Source organism: Mytilus galloprovincialis, chromosome 5 (genome assembly GCF_965363235.1).
Source record: "Mytilus galloprovincialis chromosome 5, xbMytGall1.hap1.1, whole genome shotgun sequence".
In the NCBI taxonomy this organism is placed as follows: domain Eukaryota; kingdom Metazoa; phylum Mollusca; class Bivalvia; order Mytilida; family Mytilidae; genus Mytilus; species Mytilus galloprovincialis.
This window is the reverse complement of record NC_134842.1, coordinates 95,486,431-95,508,837: the sequence shown is the minus strand read 5'-3', so window position 1 is coordinate 95,508,837 and position 22,407 is coordinate 95,486,431. Positions and strand designations below refer to the sequence as shown.

At 33.0% G+C, this 22,407-nt stretch overlaps 1 pseudogene; it reads right to left on the bottom strand.

The window, feature by feature from the left end:
- Nucleotides 1–3,473: 3,473 nt before the first annotated feature.
- Nucleotides 3,474–7,434, bottom strand: LOC143076778 (uncharacterized; annotated as a pseudogene).
- Nucleotides 7,435–22,407: the final 14,973 nt, after the last annotated feature.

Here is a 22,407-nt window from a genome sequence, read left to right as displayed (position 1 = left end):
ACTAGAGCGAATACAAAAAGATAAATTCTAAAATTTGTGACATGTGGTGCTACACAAAAGGTACTGACGATAAACATAGTAAATCAACTAAGAAATATTAAAAATCTCAGAAAAAAATCTTACACCAGATTTTTTTAAAAGAGGGACGAAAGATACCAGAGGGACAGTCAAACTCATAAATGAGAAAAAAAACTGACCTCGCCATGTCTACAAATGAAAAGGACAGACAGACAAACAATAATACACATGGCACAACATAGAAAACTAAAGAATAAACAACACGAACCCCACCAAAAACTAGAAATGATTTCAGGTGCTCCGGAAGGGTAAGCAGATGCTGCTCCACATGTGACACCCGTGTTGTTGCTTATGAGATAAAAAATCCGGTAAATAGTCTAATTCGGTAGGTCACATTTATGAAAGGGAAGGGGATTGAAGTTATAACCTATTCGACAAAATATTTGTTTTGACAGATTTATTTTCTTCAAAATTCATAAAAAAAACTATTTTGAGAAGAAGAAAAAAACATGATCACGGAAACGATATGATATATGTTACACACTATTAAATATTGTCGAACAAAACATTATCCCTTTTATTCTACAACTATAAATGTACTGTTTACTATAATAACTTGGTATATATATGTTCTGATTCAATAAAAACAAACACTACTGATGTTATCTTCTCTAGATTCTCAAGCAATATCAAATGATATCAGTGCCTTATATTTATTGAGAACACTCTGACATGAAAAGAATAGCTTTCTATATTTAATAGTGTTTGTCGAACTTTTACAGCATATTATTTCTCTCTCTCTCTCTCTCCTTCCTTCTCTCTCTCTCTTCCTTCTCTCTCTCTCTCTCTCTCTCTCTCTCTCTCTCTCTCTCTCTCTCTCTCTCTCTCTCACACACACACACATACAACACTAATACTTTCACTCATCTGTTTTGCTACAATAATTATGTATCATTACTTACTTTTTAATACAATTTTTTCAAAGATAAACATAAATTTGCTCATAGACAGACAGAACCTTTGTAACAACATAACGCATCTCTAAAAAAATCTGAAACATCCCTATCTTCTTCCCATAACAAGTGGTTTACAAACCCGATGTTGGATTGCTATTGTTTCTTATTATCCCTATATTTCGCAATTTGAAACAATATTGGCAGACAATAACCAGTGTTGGTTAATTTCTTTAAAAAACAGAAAAATACCTATTTTTTACCGAACTAGTACACTTTCTTGTTTAAGGGACAGCTGCACGCCTTCACGTGCGGGATTTTCTCCCTGGCTGATGACCCATCGGTGGCCCACGGCTGCTGTTTACTTTGTTCGGGTTATTATCTCTGACACATTCACCATTTCCATTCTCAATTTTACTTATCACAAGAAATAAATAATGATAAATCTGTGATTAATTAACTGCAAAGTAAAAGGCATACCAATCAGGTGAGATGTTTTGTTTTTCTTACATTTATTCTATATATTCTGTATATTTCCCAATTATTCTTAGTATGAGTATATAAGAATCCGACATAATAATAAACCCCAGCTAACAGCTTACATGTAACTTTGAACTCTTTTGAACCTTCTCTGATTACATTTACACCGTGCAACTATTATATATATGTAGGACTCTAAAGTGCGATGGTACTCTAAAGTGCGATGGTCACGCTAAAGTGCGATGGTCTACGCTAAAGTACGATGGTGTCTCACGCTAAAGTACAATGGTTGTTTGTTCGCTAAAGTACGTTGGTTTATTACGCTAAAGTGCGATGGTCCAAAGGGTAAGATGCGAGGGGTTAAAACATACAGGTTAAAAAAAAATTTGCAAATGCTAGTATGCTAAGGTATAACATAAGTGATAGGCTTTATAATTTTCCGGTAGGCTTAAGTGATTGTTTCTAAATAAACAAGTTCGACCAAGTTATAATTGCTATAAAGGTACTAATTTATGTGTCGCAAAATATTAAATTTCATGTAAAATGAATTTTTAACAATTTGGAGCGTATTCATGGTATTGAATATTTGGATAATTGGTTTATATTGTCGTTCACACCAATGTTAGGTCCTCCCTTACAGTCGTCATTCAAAAATTATGAATATAAAATTCGTTCATTGTCGGAATATGCAACATTTATTCTTTATTTATAAGCTTTTAATCATGCCAAATGCGAAAGAAAGGCAATGTTCGCCTAGCTTTCTCCTTTTTCTTAGCGAGAACAAATACATGTTTTATTTTCCTACAATGTACAGTACGAACAAATGCAGAAAATTTATAATTCACACATGAAAACATGTATGTTTATTTTACCGTCGGACGTATCTTTTATTAAAATCGACAGCATTTTAACGAGGATCACAGAGTAAACTGCCACATAAACAATGCTTCAAATGTATTCGTTTGCTTCTAATAGAAGCAGGATAAGTATGCGTATACTGTTTTGTATGTATTTAGTAAATTTGTTGACTACAGAATACAAGTCCTTCCAGCACTCAAAAAAAAAACAACATTGCGCTACAGCCGACAAAGAACGATTACGTTTAAATCAATTACTAGTATTAAAGTCATGGACATTTATTGTATAATTGTTAATAAAATATTCTGAATCTATCTTCCGGCATGTTCATTTTTGGTTGGTATAAACGACTGATAACGTCATAATCAAACTACGTTTCTTACGTCTATACTTTCGCGGACCATCGCACTTTAGCGTGGGGATGCATCGCACTTTAGCGCATACCATCGCACTTTAGCGCGACCATCGCACTTTAGCGTCCCCATCGCACTTTAGAGTCCTACATATATAAAAGAAGAGACGATGCAATAAAGTAGACGACATCTTACTCACTATGGCAGACAAAAGGAAACACAAAATAACATTGAGAATGGAAATGGGGAATGTGTCAAAGAGACAACAGCCCGACCGAAGAGCAAACATGAGCCTAAGGCCACCAATGGGTCTTCAATGCAGCGAAAAAAATCCCGCCCCTGAGGTAGTCCTCGTCTGGCCTCAAAATGAAATTGTGTACTAGTTCAGTGAAAATGGACGTCACACTCCAAAACATATAAATGAACTAAAATTTAAAAAACCACATACAAGACTAACAAATCCCAGAGGCTCCTGACTTGGGACAGATGCCAAAATGCAGCAGGATTAAACATGTTTTGAGAGATCTCAATCCTTCCCAAAAAGCATAGCTTGTTTTTGCTAGAGCGAATACAAAAAGAGGAATTCTAAAATATGCGACATGTTGTGCTACACAAAAGGTACTGACGGTAAACATGGTAAAAAAAAAGAAAAATATTTTAGACCAGATTTTAAAACCTATTCGACAAAATATTTGTTTTGACAGATTTATTTTCTTCAAAATTCATAGAAAAACAATTTTGAGAAGAAAAACAACATGATCACAGAAACGATATGATATATGTTTTACATGATTAAAAATTATCAAACAAAAACATTATCACTTTTATTCTACAACTAGAAATGTACTGTTTACTATAATAATTACATGGTATATATATTCTGATTCAATAAAAACAAACACTACTGATGTTATCTTCTCTAGATCCTCAAGCAATATCAAATGATATCAGTGCCTTATATTTATTGAGAACACTCTGACATGAAAAGAATAGCTTTCTATATTTAATAGTGTGTGCCGAACTTTTACAGCATATTATTTTGGTTTTTGTAAAACATATACAACATGGGAATGATTTTCTCTTCTCGCAATATCTAGGGGTGTTAGTCCTTCACATTTAAGGTTAACGTCTGCATCATTCTTTAATAACAATTCAACAATCTTTGTATGACCGTAAAAACAAGCTATAAATACAGGAGACTCTCCTGTAATCTTACACTTATTAATGTCAGCCTTATTGGTTATTAACACCTGAAGTACACCAGTATGTCCATTCTCACAAGCAATGAACAGAGGTGATACTCCATCATTATCTCTACACTTATTAATGTCAGCATTATTGGTTATTAACATCTGTACTACTTCAGCATGTTCAGTATGTCCATTCTCACAAGCAATGAACAGAGGTGATACTCCATCATTATCTCTACACTTATTAATGTCAGCATTATTGGTTATTAACATCTGTACTACTTCAGTATGTCCATTCTGACAAGCAATGAACAGAGGTGATACTCCATCATTATCTCTACACTTATTAATGTCAGCATTATTGGTTATTAACATCTGTACTACTTCAGTATGTCCATTCTGACAAGCAATGAACAGAGGTGATACTCCATCATTATCTCTACACTTATTAATGTCAGCATTATTGGTTATTAACATCTGTACTACTTCAGCATGTTCAGTATGTCCATTCTCACAAGCAATGAACAGAGGTGATACTCCATCATTATCTCTACACTTATTAATGTCAGCATTATTGGTTATTAACATCTGTACTACTTCAGTATGTCCATTTTCACAAGCAATGAACAGAGGTGATACTCCATCATTATCTCTACACTTATTTATGTCAGCATTATTGGTTATTAACATCTGTACTACTTCAGCATGTTCAGTATGTCCATTCTCACCAGCAATGAACAGAGGTGATACTCCATCATTATCTCTACACTTATTAATGTCAGCATTATTGGTTATTAACATCTGTACTACTTCAGTATGTCAATTCTCACAAGCAATGAACAGAGGTGATACTCCATCATTATCACTACACTTATTAATGTCAGCATTATTGGTTATTAACATCTGTACTACTTCAGTATGTCCATTCTCACAAGCAATGAACAGAGGTGATACTCCATCATTATCTCTACACTTATTAATGTCAGCATTATTGGTTATTAACATCTGTACTACTTCAGTATGTCCATTCTGACAAGCAATGAACAGAGGTGATACTCCATCATTATCTCTACACTTATTAATGTCAGCATTATTGGTTATTAACATCTGTACTACTTCAGTATGTCCATTCTCACAAGCAATGAAACAGAGGTGATACTCCATCATTATCACTACACTTATTAATGTCAGCATTATTGGTTATTAACATCTGTACTACTGCAGTATGTCCATTCTCACAAGCAATGAACAGAGGTGATACTCCATCATTATCACTACACTTATTAATGTCAGCATTATTGGTTATTAACATATGTACTACTTCAGTATGTCCATTCTCACAAGCAATGAACAGAGGTGATACTCCATCATTATCACTACACTTATTAATGTCAGCATTATTGGTTATTAACATCTGTACTACTTCAGTATGTCCATTCTGACAAGCAATGAACAGAGGTGATACTCCATCATTATCACTACACTTATTAATGTCAGCATTATTGGTTATTAACATCTGTACAACTTCAATATGTCCATTCTGACAAGCAATGTACAGAGGTGATAGTAAATCATTATCTCTACACCTATTAATGTCAGCATTATTGGTTATTAACATCTGTACAACTTCAGTATGTCCATTCTGACAAGCAATGTACAGAGGGTATGCTGCAGTATCACCACACTTCAACAATCTTTGTATGACCGCAAAAACATGCTATAAATACAGGAGACTCTCCTGTAGTCTTACACTTATTAATGTCAGCCTTATTGGTTATTAACACCTGAAGTACACCAGTATGTCCATTCTCACAAGCAATGAACAGAGGTGATACTCCATCATTATCTCTACACTTATTAATGTCAGCATTATTGGTTATTAACATCTGTACTACTTCAGCATGTTCAGTATGTCCATTCTCACAAGCAATGAACAGAGGTGATACTCCATCATTATCTCTACACTTATTAATATCAGCATTATTGGTTATTAACATCTGTACTACTTCAGTATGTCCATTCTTACAAGCAATGAACAGAGGTGATACTCCATCATTATCTCTACACTTATTAATGTCAGCATTATTGGTTATTAACATCTGTACTACTTCAGTATGTCCATTCTGACAAGCAATGAACAGAGATGATACTCCATCATTATCACTACACTTATTAATGTCAGCATTATTGGTTTTTAACATCTGTACTACTTCAGTATGTCCATTCATACAAACAATTAACAGAGGTGATACTCCATCATTATCACTACACTTATTAATGTCAGCATTATTGGTTATTAACATCTGTACAACTTCAGTATGTCCATTCTGACAAGCAATGTACAGAGGTGATACTCCATCATTATCTCTACACTTATTAATGTCAGCATTATTGGTTATTAACATCTGTACAACTTCAGTATGTCCATTCTGACAAGCAATGCACAGAGGTGATACTCCATCATTATCTCTACACTTATTAATGTCAGCATTTTTGGTTATTAACATCTGTACTACTTCAGTATGTCCATTCTGACAAGCAATGAACAGAGGTGATACTCCATCATTATCACTACACTTATTAATGTCAGCATTATTGGTTATTAACATCTGTACTACTTCAGTATGTCCATTCTGACAAGCATTCCACAGAGGTGATACTCCATCATCACGACAATGGTTTACATTACCGATACAATGATGTAAACACCATGTAACCAGATCAACATATCCTTTATAAGAGCATTGTATTAATGAAGTGCTATTGCTTTTTGTGTCACATATACTAGCCAATTGTTTTTGTTCCGATATTTGTAAACCTTTTACATGTACAAGAAACTTATGTGTGAAGATAGGATTGTCCATATTGATATTACAGAAGACATCTGCTACCCTTCCTTTCAACCAGTCATCTACCAGTCTATTTATATACAATTGCTGATATCTTTCCGGTATAGTTATTATGAATTCATCACTACTGCTTTCTTTTTCAAATAAAAACCTTTCACGAATAACAATATATGAAGCATTTTTAATTAAACAATATATCATAACACTGCCAAAGTAATAAGCAAGAAAGTCAAACAGCTTGTCATGAATAGTTCTGTACACGTCATCATCCTTTCTCATAAACGTATGAGTTAGTGAATCCAGCTCATCACGAAGTACCAATCGAGATGTTCCTTTCACCACTTTACAAACTTCATATGTGTTCTTTATAATTTTTTTGATATCTTTATCGACAACTTCTGTGAGCCATTCTTCTTTGATATGATTGTTAAACATGACACACAGAGCAAGTGCACAGTATTTTACATGTGCTCCTTCTGTTTGTAATTTATCTATCTCTTCTTTGTAAAATGAAAATGGATTTTTAAAGAACTCTAACATTTTCAGTTTTGTGTTTTTGCTGTATAAATTGCATAAAAGAGGAAAACAGTCAAACATGTGATTAAATTCCGTGATTTTAGAAGCGTTTGTCTTCAAGTAAAGTTTAGCAATAAATTGTTTTTCTGTTTTTGATAAACGTAGATTCTCAGACAAAAGATTACATTCACAGGATTGATAAAATGACAAAGATTTCATTTTTCATCTTTGTAAACCTGTAGTCTACAAGACATAATTAATTTAAACAGTTTCTTTTCTACTAATGATTTGATTTTTTCCATCTGATTTTTCCAGCTTTCAAAATTCATAGGATTTATGGTATATGTCCCACAAAAGTCATCAACAACAAACATGATTTGTTGTCTTGGATTGTACCAATGGATAATATCTTCAGGATTTGTTACCGGTATGATCTCATAACTTTCTTGCATTCGAAGAGCAACATGACGCACCAACGAAGATTTTCCTGTTCCCGCACTTCCAGTGACAACAACGCAACCATTTTCTTCGATACGTTTTAATACACTCTTTGCTCCATTTTTTTCAAGAAACATTTTATCATCTTCTGCCCAAATTTCCAATTCCTCTTTAATTTGACCTTAAAATTAAAAATTTAATATTTATGTTAAATATTTACAGTTACTTTCAGACTGACTACTGTGACCTTGTCATAATGACCTGTACTTTATATAACATTTACAAAATGTTTGTCTTGAGATTACCTGATGAAATTTATTCCTACGTAAAAGAAATATGTTTCCGATCGAGACAATGTCTTGTCATAGAATTTACTTTAACAGTCATCTCAAGACTAAAATTTTGGAAGGTTAAATGTAAAAAAGGTGGGGTTTTTTTTCATTCATTGTTGTGTACAACTTGTTCTTGTGTTATTCTATTGCATCACTGATTCAGGGAATGTAAAGGTTGCCCACCCACGAAAATGTTTAATCAAGCCACATTCTGTATATTCCTGTCCAAAGTCAGGAGCGTAATTCAGTAGTTGTTCTTATACTGTATATCATACTTGCTTTTCGTTTGTTGTATGTTCAAAAGTCATGCAGTTGGGTTTTTTATTTTATTATTTGAGCTTTTTTCATTCAGTATTTGGTTTTAGCATTGTTACAGACTAAATATGACCTATTATTGTTAACGACTAATTCAGTATGGTTTCTAGTGGATAGTTGCATCATTGGCAATCATACCACATCCATCGCCTTATTTTATTTTAGATACAAGCCTTGGTCAACTTGGCCAGAGGGATTTGGCACTTAAGTTTTAGCAAATGACTACAAACGTAAAGGTCGAACCCTGAACAGTTTAGGCAAGTATGGACACAATATTCAAACTTGATACAGCTCTGAATTTGGATTAAGATTAAATATTTAACATAGAATATGTTTCTAACACCAAATGGTCTTAGAATTTTAAAATGAAATTGGACACTTACTTGTTTTAGTTTTAAATCCTAAATCTAAATACATGGTACGATTCGGCATATAAAAAAAAACCAAGAATTCAAGATTTTGAATTAAACCTCATTGAAATTGGGTTCTAGGTTAGTGGAGGATTAAGCAATCACAGTCATGTAAACCCGGCCATATTCTATATATATTAATATATATATATATATGTGTGTGTGCCTGACCAAAAGCAGGGGCCTCTAGTTCAGTGGTTATCGTTGGTTGCTGTCAGTCTGTTTTGTTTTGTTTTTTATTTTAATTTGTTATTATTCAGTTTGTTGTACATTTTGTCATGTCCGGGTCTTTTATGTCTGCTTTTACAGGTTGAAATTTGCTTATTGTTAACAGCAGAACAATGACCTTATGTTGCTTAATCCGAAATCTGACAGATAGTTATCTCTTATGGGCAATCAGACCACATCTCTGTATTCTATATCAGTCGGGGCACTTAGCGAACTCCATAATATTATGGAATTGGCTAAATTTGACTGCTTTATGAAAATCCATAATATTATGAGATTAAATAATATTTCCAGTTATATTATGCGTATCCATAATTTTGAATATTATTGAATTTCATAATTATGCATGAAAAAATTAAATTTGATGTGTCCGAAAAACAATGTTTTGGGTACTGCTAACAAGTTCCGTAATTTATTAATCTTAAAATGCTATTCTTATGATCATCTATTGATTATATTCATCCGACAATCGTCGCCTTTCTCGCGTCATATTTAAAATGCTGTCGTCTTCAATGTCTTTTATCTAGGACAGTATTTTGCACAAGGGAGACAAATCGTGTCGTCTTATAAGCCATATTTTTCTTAAATGTATTATCGTTCCTTAAACAATGAATAAATCGTGTTTTAGAAAATAAATGTAGAAAATAAGTGTGTCAGTTGACCTCGTTTTCAATACATTAGTTTTATCAAGGGGAAATGTTACAAAAAAATAGTACACATCCTTCAGACGTCTTTATAAATTATAAATGACTATGTACACAATAGGTATAGAAACACATTACTTTCACGTGTTTATATGTCTTGATTTGACGAAATTTAATTAATGGTCAGATCCACAAAAACTCATTACATGCAATTGTTATTGTTTCAAATTCAGTTTATGTTGCAGACCGTTTTAATGTTGTTTATGTGTATTTGTGTATATTGGGTAAGGTGGGTACATTAATTCGAATACACATGCATACAACGTATTTTTTCTGTCACCATCAAATTTGAAATGTTTCTTTTCAAATCCTTTAAAATTAAAATTGTGTCTGTAAAAGAAAAGTCTCTTGTCATGTCTTACATGTAAATAAAAATTACATCTTAGAATAAAAATCGAGACATCAAGACAGAATTTAAAAAAAAATCATAATCTATAAACATAGGCAGGTAGAAATTAGATATTCATTTTGATGTATTACCAATACATATTTATTTCGACGTCGGTCAATATTTGATGATAGATACACCTGAGTATTTAAAACAGCACTATGACATGTATGATTGTTATTTTCCTACATAACACGTTGCATATCAAAATTCAGTTATTGTCCATTTGACTTCTATATATCTGCAGAAAAAAATTCTTAAAAAAATTAAGATAACATATTGGTTCTTGAGAACCAAAAATTAATTTATATACAAGTATAAAAACAGCAGAAGAAATAAATTGTAAATATTAAACTATTTCAAAGCGAAGCAAGGTCATGTAATACAATATTATTTAGTTCAGCAGTATGATTAATTGGTAAGAAACAGATGACATAATTTACGTTTGATATGAAAATTTATACACATTGCAGAATGAACTCATAATATTAATGCCTAGTTGAAATTATATCACAACATACTAATGGGAGTGCAACCTGTCAAAATAATCTTTTGGAAATAAATATATAAGTACTGTATGAAATGTGGATGATGACTTATGCATGACGACATTTATAATAGACTTTTATTTTTGTTTGTTAATATATAATATTAAAATCGAAAAAAAAAAATATCTATTTCTATTTATCCAAATTTATTCGTTGACTTCTTTGCACATCATACTAGTCAAAACACGAAGTTTGTTAGTCAAAATATAATATAGAATAATATAAATAAATATATTAAATATTTATAATATAGAGATTTGAACACTCCAAACAAATATCAATCGCTACGTGTTAATCGCAATTCATTGAATGGTAAATCAGTTGATTCAAACAATAAAATATAATATAAAAGCTCCGAGAAATATTGTATAAAGGTTTAAAAATTGTTCTATTATCTCGGCTAATATTCTAAAACTATAACACCTGTATTCCTTAATTTCCGAATTAAGTAGTATTTTTTTATTGAGAGTAATGACTTATTGCTCCGGATTCACAATAATATGTCCGAGTAGGACGTCATGTCTAATTACATAAAATTGAGATCGAAATAGGGAATATATGTAAAAGAGACAACACCTCCAGCCAGAGAGCAGACAACAGACTGACACTTTGTGAACTAGCAAGACTTGAATCCTGGTCAACATTTAAGACTAGTAAAAAGCCGGGTTGATATGGTATTATCGGGATTTGTCGTAAGGAAGCTGTTTTTGTCCAATTTAAGTTTAGACGAGTAAATTCATATAAGATATATGACGTCCCATTGAATTGCTTTAAACTAATACAATAATATATTACATATATGAATGTTACTTCCTATTAAGTTTACAAAAATGTCGCGCTTACAAAATACTAAAACAATATAACCACTCTCTGTGAAAGATGGGCGACAGATTCCAGAGGGACAGTCAAACTTATAGATCGAAAATAAACTGACAAGGCTATGGCTAAAAAAGAAAAGACAAACATTCAAATAATAGAACCCAATACACAACACAGAAAGGTAAAAATTGAGCAACACGAACCCCAACGAAAACTGTGGATGATATCAGGTGCTCCGGAAGGGTATGCTGATCCTGATCCACATGTGGCACCCGTCGTGTTGCTCATGTTATTACAAACCCGGTAAATACTCTAATTCGGTATGTCATATACGTGAAAAGGAAAGGGGATTTTAGTTATGAAATAAGGAACATATCCGATATCATCTGTAAAACGGTTAATCCATAACTATCATTTATCATCTACAAAATACCACATTTAATAAACATACTCTATCGACACCATTCAAACTCTCGTTATCTTTGAAAAACTAAAGCTAATGATTGAAGAGTTTTGAAGAAGGCTTATTTTCTTTGGTAAAGTGCTAGTTACATTAAACCATAACGAATATTATGGTACACCATAATTTAAGATATATTATAAAAATCAATAATATTATAAGATAGCATAATGTGTGGATTAATATTATGAAATCAAATAATTTTGGAAATGCTTATAATGCATCAAGATATTAAAAAATCGATCATATCGTGATAACGATTTTATTGGAATATGTTTTTGTTTCGGTAGACATGTCCAACATTTGGTGCTTTCATAAGATAAACACTGGCAATGTTTTGAATTTGACATAGGTAACAATTTATTTAAAAATAAACAATTTATCCGCTATTTCATTTACTTTAAAAAAAAAATTATAACTAAAAAACAGGCAAAGGATACCCAGAGGACATAAAAACCCACAAGTCGAAAATAAACTGACTAAGCCATGGCTAAAAAAGAAAACAAAAAAACACTCTTAAAACAGTAAACATTACAGAAGAATAAAAAAACGTAGACAATTTCATCTAACCTTTACAACATACCCAATTTAATAACCATACTCTATCGATGTACTCTTCGATTCTATTATATAAGTGCATTAATTTTAAAGCAATGTACTGATTCGTTCATTCAAATAAAGCAGTCAATATAAAAGTTTCGACACCATTCAAACTCTGGTTCATGGACATTTTTATAAAACTTAAGCTTATGATCGAAGAGATTTGCAGAAGGCTTATTCTCTTTGGTAAAGTGCTACCCAAAGTATTTTTTCGTGAAAGCAGCATACCATCCGTATATACATTGGACATCCGTTCTGTCCGGACATCTTTTTTTTTTCATCCGTTAGGCGTCCGTTCGTGCTATCCGGTAAGGTGTGACCGAAGCACGAACGGACGTCTACCGAATGAAAATAAAAGTTGTCCGTTGACAGAATTGTTATCCGTTGGGAGTCCGTTGATGTACTGACCGAATACAGCGGACGTGTAACAGATGCCTTTCGGACACATACCGGATATGCAAAGTACGAGAAACGGAAACGTACCGGACAGAACGGATGTCGAACGTACATCCAACGGAAGAGTACCGCATAAAACGCACACCTAACGGAAGCGTACCGGATAAAACGGATGAACAATATATATGGAAAAATAAAAGGCAACAATAATAATACATGTACATCGCATAAATATTCAAAATGTTTAGGTGTAACTGTTTTTGGTTTATTCTTCAAAATATCGCATAAGGTCAGCGTCTGAAATAAGAGCTGCTTGATTGTGAAGAATCGCCCTTACTTTAAGGTTGATTATGAATAATAAGAATTCATGAACCTTAAGAAATCTGACATACCAATAATTGGCATTTCTGACGAAAATTTCAATTGGCATATATCCGTTTCAGATCCGTTGATCATCCGTTTTATCCGTTATACGTCCGGTAGAAGTCCGATCTCATTCGTTCAACATCCGTTTTATCCGTTATACGTCCGGTAGAAGTCCGTTGGTGAGTTTATCATCCAGACCACCAACAGATGTATAACGGACACGTAACGTATACAAAATGGAAACGAAAAGGACGAGTACCGTACAAAATGGACGCCTAACGGACGTTCAACGGACGTTCAACGGACATTTTATCCGTTGGACGTCCGTTCAACGTTTTGAATATGCTAAAAATTTTCGACCGGACAGAACGGACGTCGACGGATAAAACGTACGCTTAACAGACATGCAACGGATATGGACGGACGTCTTACGAATAAGAACGGACGTCTAACGGACATGAACGGATGGAAAAAAGGTTTTCCGTTAGGCGTGCGTTCGAGATATCCGGTAAGATGTGACCGAGGCTTTTCTTGCATCCTTATTTGCAACACACTATAAAACACGATTTTACATTTCTAGCGATAGACTTTACATCTACAGCGCTTGAATTTACATCTTCAGTGCTACACTTTATACGGATTTGGCTATACTTTTTGGACCTTTTGTATTATAGCTCTTCATCTTTTTTTTATAAGCTTTGGATTTCAAATATTTTGGCCACGAGCATCACTGAAGAGACATGTATTGTCGAATTGCGCATCTGGTGCAAGAAAATTGATACCGTTAATTTTATTACTACCACTGGGTCGATGCCTCTGGTGATGGACTATTAGTCCCCGAGGGTATCACTAGCCCAATAGCCAGTACTTCGGTACTGGCATGAAAATACGGATTTTTTATGTGTTATTAAAATTTGCTATTACAAAATGATAGAAATTGTTATAAATTAAGGAATGTATCTCCCTCATGCAAAGCTCTGATTCCTTTCACAGATTTGGCTATAATTTTTGGACCTTTTGGGTTATAGCTCTTCATCTTTTTTATAAGCTTTGGATTTCAAATATTTTGGCCACGAGCATCACTGAAGAGACATGTATTGTCGAAATGCGCATCTGGTGCAAGAAAATTGATACCGTTAATTTTATTATATCTTCAGCGCTAGACTTTACATTTTCAGCGCTGGACTTTACATTTCCAGCGCTTGACTTTACATCTCAAGCGCTAGACTTTATATCTCCAGCGCTTGACTTTACATCTAGATCTCCAGCGCTTAACTTTACATCTCCAGCGCTTGATTTTACATCTTCAGCGCCAGACTTTACATCTCCAGCGCTTGATTTTACATCTCCAGCGCTTAACTTTACATCTTGAGCGCTAGACTTTGCATATCTCTAGCGCTAGATATAACACATCTCCAGCGCTAGACTTTACATCCCCAACGCTAGACTTTACATCTAGAGCGCTTGACTTTACATATCCAGCTCTAGACTTTAGATCTCCAGCGCTGGACTTTACATCTCCAGCGCTGGAGTCTACATTTCCAGCGCTTGACTTTACATCTCCAGCGCTATACTTTATATCTCCAGCGCTTGACTTTACATCTAGATCTCCAGCGCTTAACTTTACATCTCAAGCGCTTGATAGTACATCTTCATCGCTAGACTTTACATCTCCAACGCTTGGTTTTACATCTGCAGCGCTTGACTTTACATCTCCAGCGCTAGACTTTGCATATCTCCAGCGCTAGATTTTACACATCTCCAGTGCTAGACTTTACATCCCCAGCGCTAGACTTTACATCTTCAGCGCTTGACTACATATTCAGCGCTAGACTTTAGATCTCCAGCGCTGGACTTTACATCTCCAGCGCTAGACATTACATCTTCAGCGCTGAACTTTACATATCCAGCGCTAGACTTTACATCTCTATCGCTAGACTCTATATCTCCAGCGCTAGACTTTACACATCATCAGCGCAGGACTTTAAAAGACATTTTATAATCTGTGTGAGACCAACAGGGCTTCGTACTTTAGAGCCTCTAGTTATTTATTATAAGGAATTGCATGTATAGGCGCACCTGTATTCTGGTTGATATTCGCATGTGTTACGGAGAATATATCTCCCAATTGAAACTATATTCCGCGCTTGTATGACAGTTATGAATATTTTTATATTTTTCTCATAGTATTTGTTATATGATATATTTTATAACAATTGCATTAGGATTTTTTGTAATTTCACATTTAAATTTGCAAAAGTATCATCTCCTCTAAAGCAGTGACATCGAATGTTTTCTTATAACTAATTTTTTTTATCCAATATTTACAACATTTATTATAATTTCACAACATTGTTTTCGCTGTAATAAAAGCGAACTGTTTACGTCTGCAACATTAGACAGAAAATTTCACACTAAGTTAACCTGATTCCCAGAGATGATAAAAACAATGTAATTAAATATCCACCAGCTGCATTTGCAGACGACTATTATTTGAACTCTTAATGACTAAACTGACCTACTGAAGGTGTCATAACATTTAGGAATCCCGTAAAGATTAACGTTCAACTTTCTACACTGTAATAAACTATTTAAAAAATACTGTTATTTTTAAAAGAAATTGTAACTTTGTTTCAACATAATTCATATTGTACTGAAAAATAACGATTAGATTAATTTAACTTGCAAAATTATAAGTAAAACTATAAAAACGAGTTCTACTCTACTTAAATTCAATCATACTCCTTAAAACTATTTAAAACTATCAACTATTGTTTTTCAATAATTTAAAACTATTTAAGTTAAGATATCTAATCGGGTCCTACTAAACAGCGTCGGGAGCGCCCGGATGAAGAAAAAGCGCCGTGGAAAAAAATTAGCGCCCGGGGAAAATATATAGAGATGAATGTTTCAATTTTAACAATAATATATGAATACTATTTCGAAAAGCTAATAATGGATCACAGTTTATGCTGAAGATTTATAAATCGTTAAACACCGACAGATACGTTTCTCAAATTTCCCAGATAAATATTAATTTTATAAAATTAAAAGAGTTGCACATTATTTAAGAACGGTAAAAGTAATTGAACAAGTGTTCACTATGCAGTTGCGAATATTAGACCTCGGGAACTGAATTTTTTTAAACTAACTAAATATACGTTTTGATCGAGGACAATATCGTTCATGATTCTTCTATATACTTATATTTACCAACTTATATATAATTTTTAAATCTAAAATGTAAAAGTGCAACAACACTATCTAAACACTTTAGATTTGGCATCGTTAATATCCCCATTTATACGGGTGAAACACGCAATGTTTTTTTTTTTCATTCAGGAAATTACTTATTCTCCCGGGCCTTTTTTTCTTCCTCGGGCGCTTTTTCTTTTCTCGGGCGCTCTCGGGCGTTCCCAAGCGCTTTTTAGTAGGACAGATCTTATCGTATTATTTATTTATCGTAGGACATGTAGAAAAAAAATCCGTCCTTTCGGATAAGTAGTTTTATACATATCACCCCAAGGTTATCCTAGTAACGTGTCGAGTAACGAGTAGCAGCATGAAAACAAATAAATGGTGGTGTCAAACTGTCAAATCCAATGTATCTGTGTTTTCCCCCGAAAATGTTTTTATACGGAGCACTCAGGGGAGGACGTCAAGATAACTTCTTTAACACCGAAAAATATATTAGAAAAAAAAATGAATAAATGATATGTTTTAGAAATTGTAATCACAATGACTGACATGCTTGAAATCCTAAATTGGATGCGCAGTTGCTTATTATTTTCTTTTCTTCAATTTTACCCCACCCCCCTTTTTTTAAGAAATGAATATATTTCATAGATTAGACTTCATCCATTTTTTTGGGGTAAAATATGGTTCTTTAACTCCCAACATTGGTAGAGCCTTCAAACACCAAACCCTGGATCAGTGCATTTAGTCTGTTACGATTATGGCAGAAGACATGCAGAGAAATGACTAATGACCAGTGCATTATAGGATTTACATTTTTCCTTTTGGTCAATCATCTTGCAGGGTCCAAACGAGTTCACCTGTATGTGTGCCATTTGTTTTCTTAATTTCTTTATCAGCTATTGACTTGGTATCTTCTTATCAAATAATGTGTGTGAAATTTAAATCTCATTTAGATATACATGTTAGTTTCTTACCCTTTTTACTTAAAAAAAAAGCCATTTGCCAATGTAATAAAAAGAATAACGAATCAAAGAATTCAAATAGGCTGCGCGCATTAGCAAATTCATGTGTTGTTCGGTCACTCGTTGAATATTTTTCTTTTTGGATTCTTCGATAATTTATTCTATAAATCTCATTTTAATTTCAATTTTACGTACACGTACTTATGTATATATGTTTGTTAACTGGAAAATATTTCTCGGTCTTAAAATCAATTATACGTCGTATACTTTTCTATGTTAAACTTATATAGTTAGGCACTTTTGTTGTATGTTTATATCATTCGTTTTTTTTAGACATTTATTTCTTCCGTTAGTTCACTGTTGTAGCCTAAACATTTATTCAAAAGGCTAAGTCTAAGAAATCAAGTTGAACCCCATCATGAGTTGAAACATCAATATATATAGTCTTAGGTCTCTACTTTTTATATTTTGTTGTAAGAGATGTATAAATACTCTGTCACGTCCGGTCTATGTTTTAGTTAGTTTTTTTTTTCTGTTTGTATCGATCTGATGAGACAAGCCATTTTCAACTGGCTTCTATAGTTTGTTCATATGTTAGAAGGTTGAGCGCTCACAAACATGTTTAAACCCGCCACATTATGTATGCGCCTGTCTTTTGTATAGAACCTGCAATTTAGTGGTTGTAATGGTTCATGTCATTAATTTTTTTTTTTTCCCAATTGATTTGTGAATTATGCCGTTATTTTTCTCAATTTATTTGTTTCACTTTTTATTTATGTCTTGGCCTTTCATAATCGACTTTAAGGTATCGGCTTTTGTCATTGTTGAAAGTCGTACCGTTACCTCTTATTGCTAACATCTACTAAATATGAACTTTGGTGGAAAGTTGTCTCATTGGCAATCATACAACATCGCCTTATATTTATAATCTTAAAAAAGGTATAGGAAATAGTAAGGAAATTGGAAATATATATGCACGCCATTTAATAAAATTCATGCTAGTGCTTTATTACAGAAAATAACATGCAAAACATTAAACGTTTGAAGTTGTAAATTGTGTTAAAGCTTGCGGAAGAATATCTCAAAAACGTTTTACGACACTCCCGATAAGGACCGGTACCTCTGTATTTTTTTGCGGGAAAATTTGAATGGCTTCTCATATCTAATCTTTCAGAAAAATCGATTTCTTACAAAAGAGTGTCCACCATGCACTTACACTGCACTATTAAAAGCATAGTAGAATATATTGATATACAAATGGATGAAATATAAAAAAAGAAGATGTGCATGGTATGATTGCCAATGAGACAACTATCCACAAAAGACCAAAATGACACAAACATTAACAACTATAGGTCACCGTAAGGCCTTCAACAATGAGCAAAGCCCATACCGCGTAGTCAGCTATAAAAGGCCCCGATAAGACAATGTAAAACAATTCAAACGAGAAAACTAACGGCCTTATTTATGTTTAAAAAATGAACGAAAAACAAATTTGTAACACTTGAACAAACTACAACCACTGAATTACAGGCTCCCGACTTGGGACGGGCATATACATAAATAATGTGGAAATTATATATACAGCCCTTGGATGGTGTTAACTTTCCAAAAAATTGTATAGTGTACTGGTGTAATGGTGTAATGGTGTAAAGTGTATGGTGCTGTGGTGTATGGTGTAAGGGGAATGGTGTAATGGTGTTTGAGGAATGGTGTGATTGTGTAACTAGCGATCGGGAATGGTGTGAATGATGGTGTACGACATCTCATTGGTTGAAACGAATTTCTTTTTATTTTATTTTTTCAAGTTGTAAACATACTCAATAATAATAATCTTAATATTTGAAATTTAATTGCATTATGGGTAATTTCGGATCGTGTAGATAGAATGGGGAATGGTGCATGGTGTAATGTGTAAGGTGTATGGTGCAAAGGTGTAACGTGTATGATGTAATGGTGCAAGATGTATGGTGTAATGCTGTAAGGTGTATGGTGTAATGGTGTATGGTGTTAGTGGGAAGTTTACACCATCCAAGGACTGTACATGTAACTGTTATATTAATAATAAAATAACAACAAACCAGTACATACTCTGTGACGTTGATGATAATATGAGGCAGGCATTACCTGTAAATGGGGACGAAGTCTGTATGAATTATTATTTTGTAACTTAAATATTTGTTCAAAAAAAAAAGAAACGGAAATACCGTAACGTTTCCGATTTTGGTTCTGTTGTTAGGGATTTTAGTTATGACGTTATTTAAATTATGACGTCATATACAATGTAAACAAAGAAACGCTATCATCAGGTAACGTTTTTTTCATATCAAGGAATTATGTAAAATGAAATTGTTATTTCGCGTTCCTTCCTATTTTTATACTAGACTGATAAATATATATTTTACTCAAAGATTCATGCAAACGAGACCGGAAAAAGGAAGTACATAGAACATTTCTGCGCAGGTCCGGGATTTCAAAACACGACAAAAAAAAATTTGAACGATTTTGAGTTCATTAGTACAATGAAAAATTCGGGAAATTTTCCCGTATTTTTTTTTTATTGAATTTTCTACTGTTATTGGGGACTACGTCCCCATAATATGAGGCAGGCATTACCTGTGAATGGGGACGAAGTTTGTTTAAATTATTTTTTTTGTATTTTAAATTTTTGTTAAAAAAAAAGATACGGAAATACCGTAACGTTTCCGATTTTGGTTCTGTTGTTCGGGATTTTAGTTGTGACGTTATTTAAATTATGACGTCATATGCAATGTAAGCAAAGAAACGCTATCATCAGGTAACGTTTTTTCATATCAAGGAATTATTAAAAAAGAAATTGGTATTGCGCGTTCCTTCCTATTTAATACTAGACTGATAAATATATATTTTACTCAAAGTTTCATACAAACGAGACCGGAAAAAGGAAGTACATTGTACATTTCTGCGCCGGTCCGGGATTTCAAAACACGACAAAAAAAATTTGAACGATTTTGAGTTCATTAGTATACAATGAAAAATTCGGGAAATTTTCCCGAATTTTTTTTTTATTGAATTTTCTACTGTTATTGGGGACTTCGTCCCCATATTAGTATAATAGTCCCAAGTAAACTGATTTGTATCTCAACAATATCATAGTTATTACGGTGCGGTTGAATTTCCTGTCATTTATTCATCATCCACGCAAGAACTTGTCTCAGAAAAAAAATACTCTGTACATTAAACTCAGTTTCAGGTATAGCAAATGTACAGAGGTGTGATCTTTTTCTGTGACATCTGCTTTTGACCATCCACAAGAACTTGAGTCATCCGATGTTTAGTACTTCAGTACTTTGATTAAGTTGGAAGTTTTCAGTTCAAAATCGATTCATGAATTTTTTTGGTGAAAATAAGATTTTTGAAATATCAATTATTGCAACAACAGAAATCGCGTATTTGTCTTCAATAGTTTTAATAAGAACATAACACTTTGTAAATATAGGACCAATTGGCCTATTATTTTCCTTATTACAGTGTATTCAATTTAATGATATACATTGCCTTGTATTGTTTCTTGTGTTCGTCCGGAACCATTCATGAACTATTTGCCACTGGAGTCCAATCAAATCGTTTCCTTTGTTGACTAGTATATATAAATCGATTGAAGCTTGTTTATATCAAGTGACTAATTACATGTAATATTTTTTTTATAAACTGTAGTATCAAAGCTCCTCTATGCACACAAGACGTAATTTATTATTAATTATGGACTTCTTCCAGTAGTTATTTTATATCTATGTTAATCTTTGGTACACCATTCTTACATGTCAGTCCTCTCCCACCATAACATCACTCGATTTTGGTTAATAAGTTGAAAAGTTAAATTTCGTTTATTGTAAGTGTAATGTATTAAGAAAACAAAGACGGGTTCAAACAGAAAGGTTTTGAAATCAAAGATAACTGTGCACCTTAAGATCAGCATGGGTTTATTAGTCGTCAATACGTGTACTTAAAGTCCAGTCTAAAAATAAGCATACTAGGTACTTTGATTCAAGGACGAAACCACGATGTCTAGTCTTACTAAAAAATATAATCAATATTCAAACTCTACTTATGAAGATTAGAACAGATTATACCCATGTCATATCTTTTACCAATTCAATTCAAATATTTATTGTCATATAAACTCTGAACAATAAGTTTGTGACAAATAATATAAACATACACAAAATACATTTAACAAACAAAACCATGAAAACAAAAAAAGCAAAAAAGCAAAACAATCTATCTATATGATATATAAATATATATTTTATAAATAAATCAAGAGTCCCCTGTCCTCAGTTCTAATGCCTGTTTAAAATAGGACCCTAAGCTTTTTACTTCTTTTGAGGTTGATGGACAAAGAAGATATGTATTTTTTTCATTTTCTTGCCAGGACATAAAATCTGGCATATGTTTAATTACATTTCCTATAAAGTTCTCTCTTAGTTTAGCAATTTTTTTGCAGTATAAAATAAAATGGGCTTCATCCTCCATTGTATTACAGGATGTGCATAGTCTTTTTTCTCTAGGTATTTTTAAATGTACAGAGGTGTGATCTTTTTCTGTGACATCTGCTTTTGACCATCCACAAGAACTTGAGTCATCCGATGTTTAGTACTTCAGTACTTTGATTAAGTTGGAAGTTTTCAGTTCAAAATCGATTCATGAATTTTTTTGCCTTTTTCTATCATTAAATTATGATCGCTAATTCTCATTTTTGTTATGTTACTTCTCTTTTCAAAAGATTTACAGTTTAAGTAGTTTTCCATTTCTAAATTTTGCTTTAAACTTTTATATAAATACAATTTACTTTTTTTAAATATATTTGTGTAGAAATTTAAGAATTGATGTTTTAAGGTTTTTTTTAACAACTTTACCACTTAATACGGAAGCCGATAAGGGCCATTCAAAAAAAAAAAAAATTATGTCGTAATTACGACATAGCATGTCGTAATTTCGACATAACATGTCGTTATTACGACATCGCTATGTCGTAATTTCGACA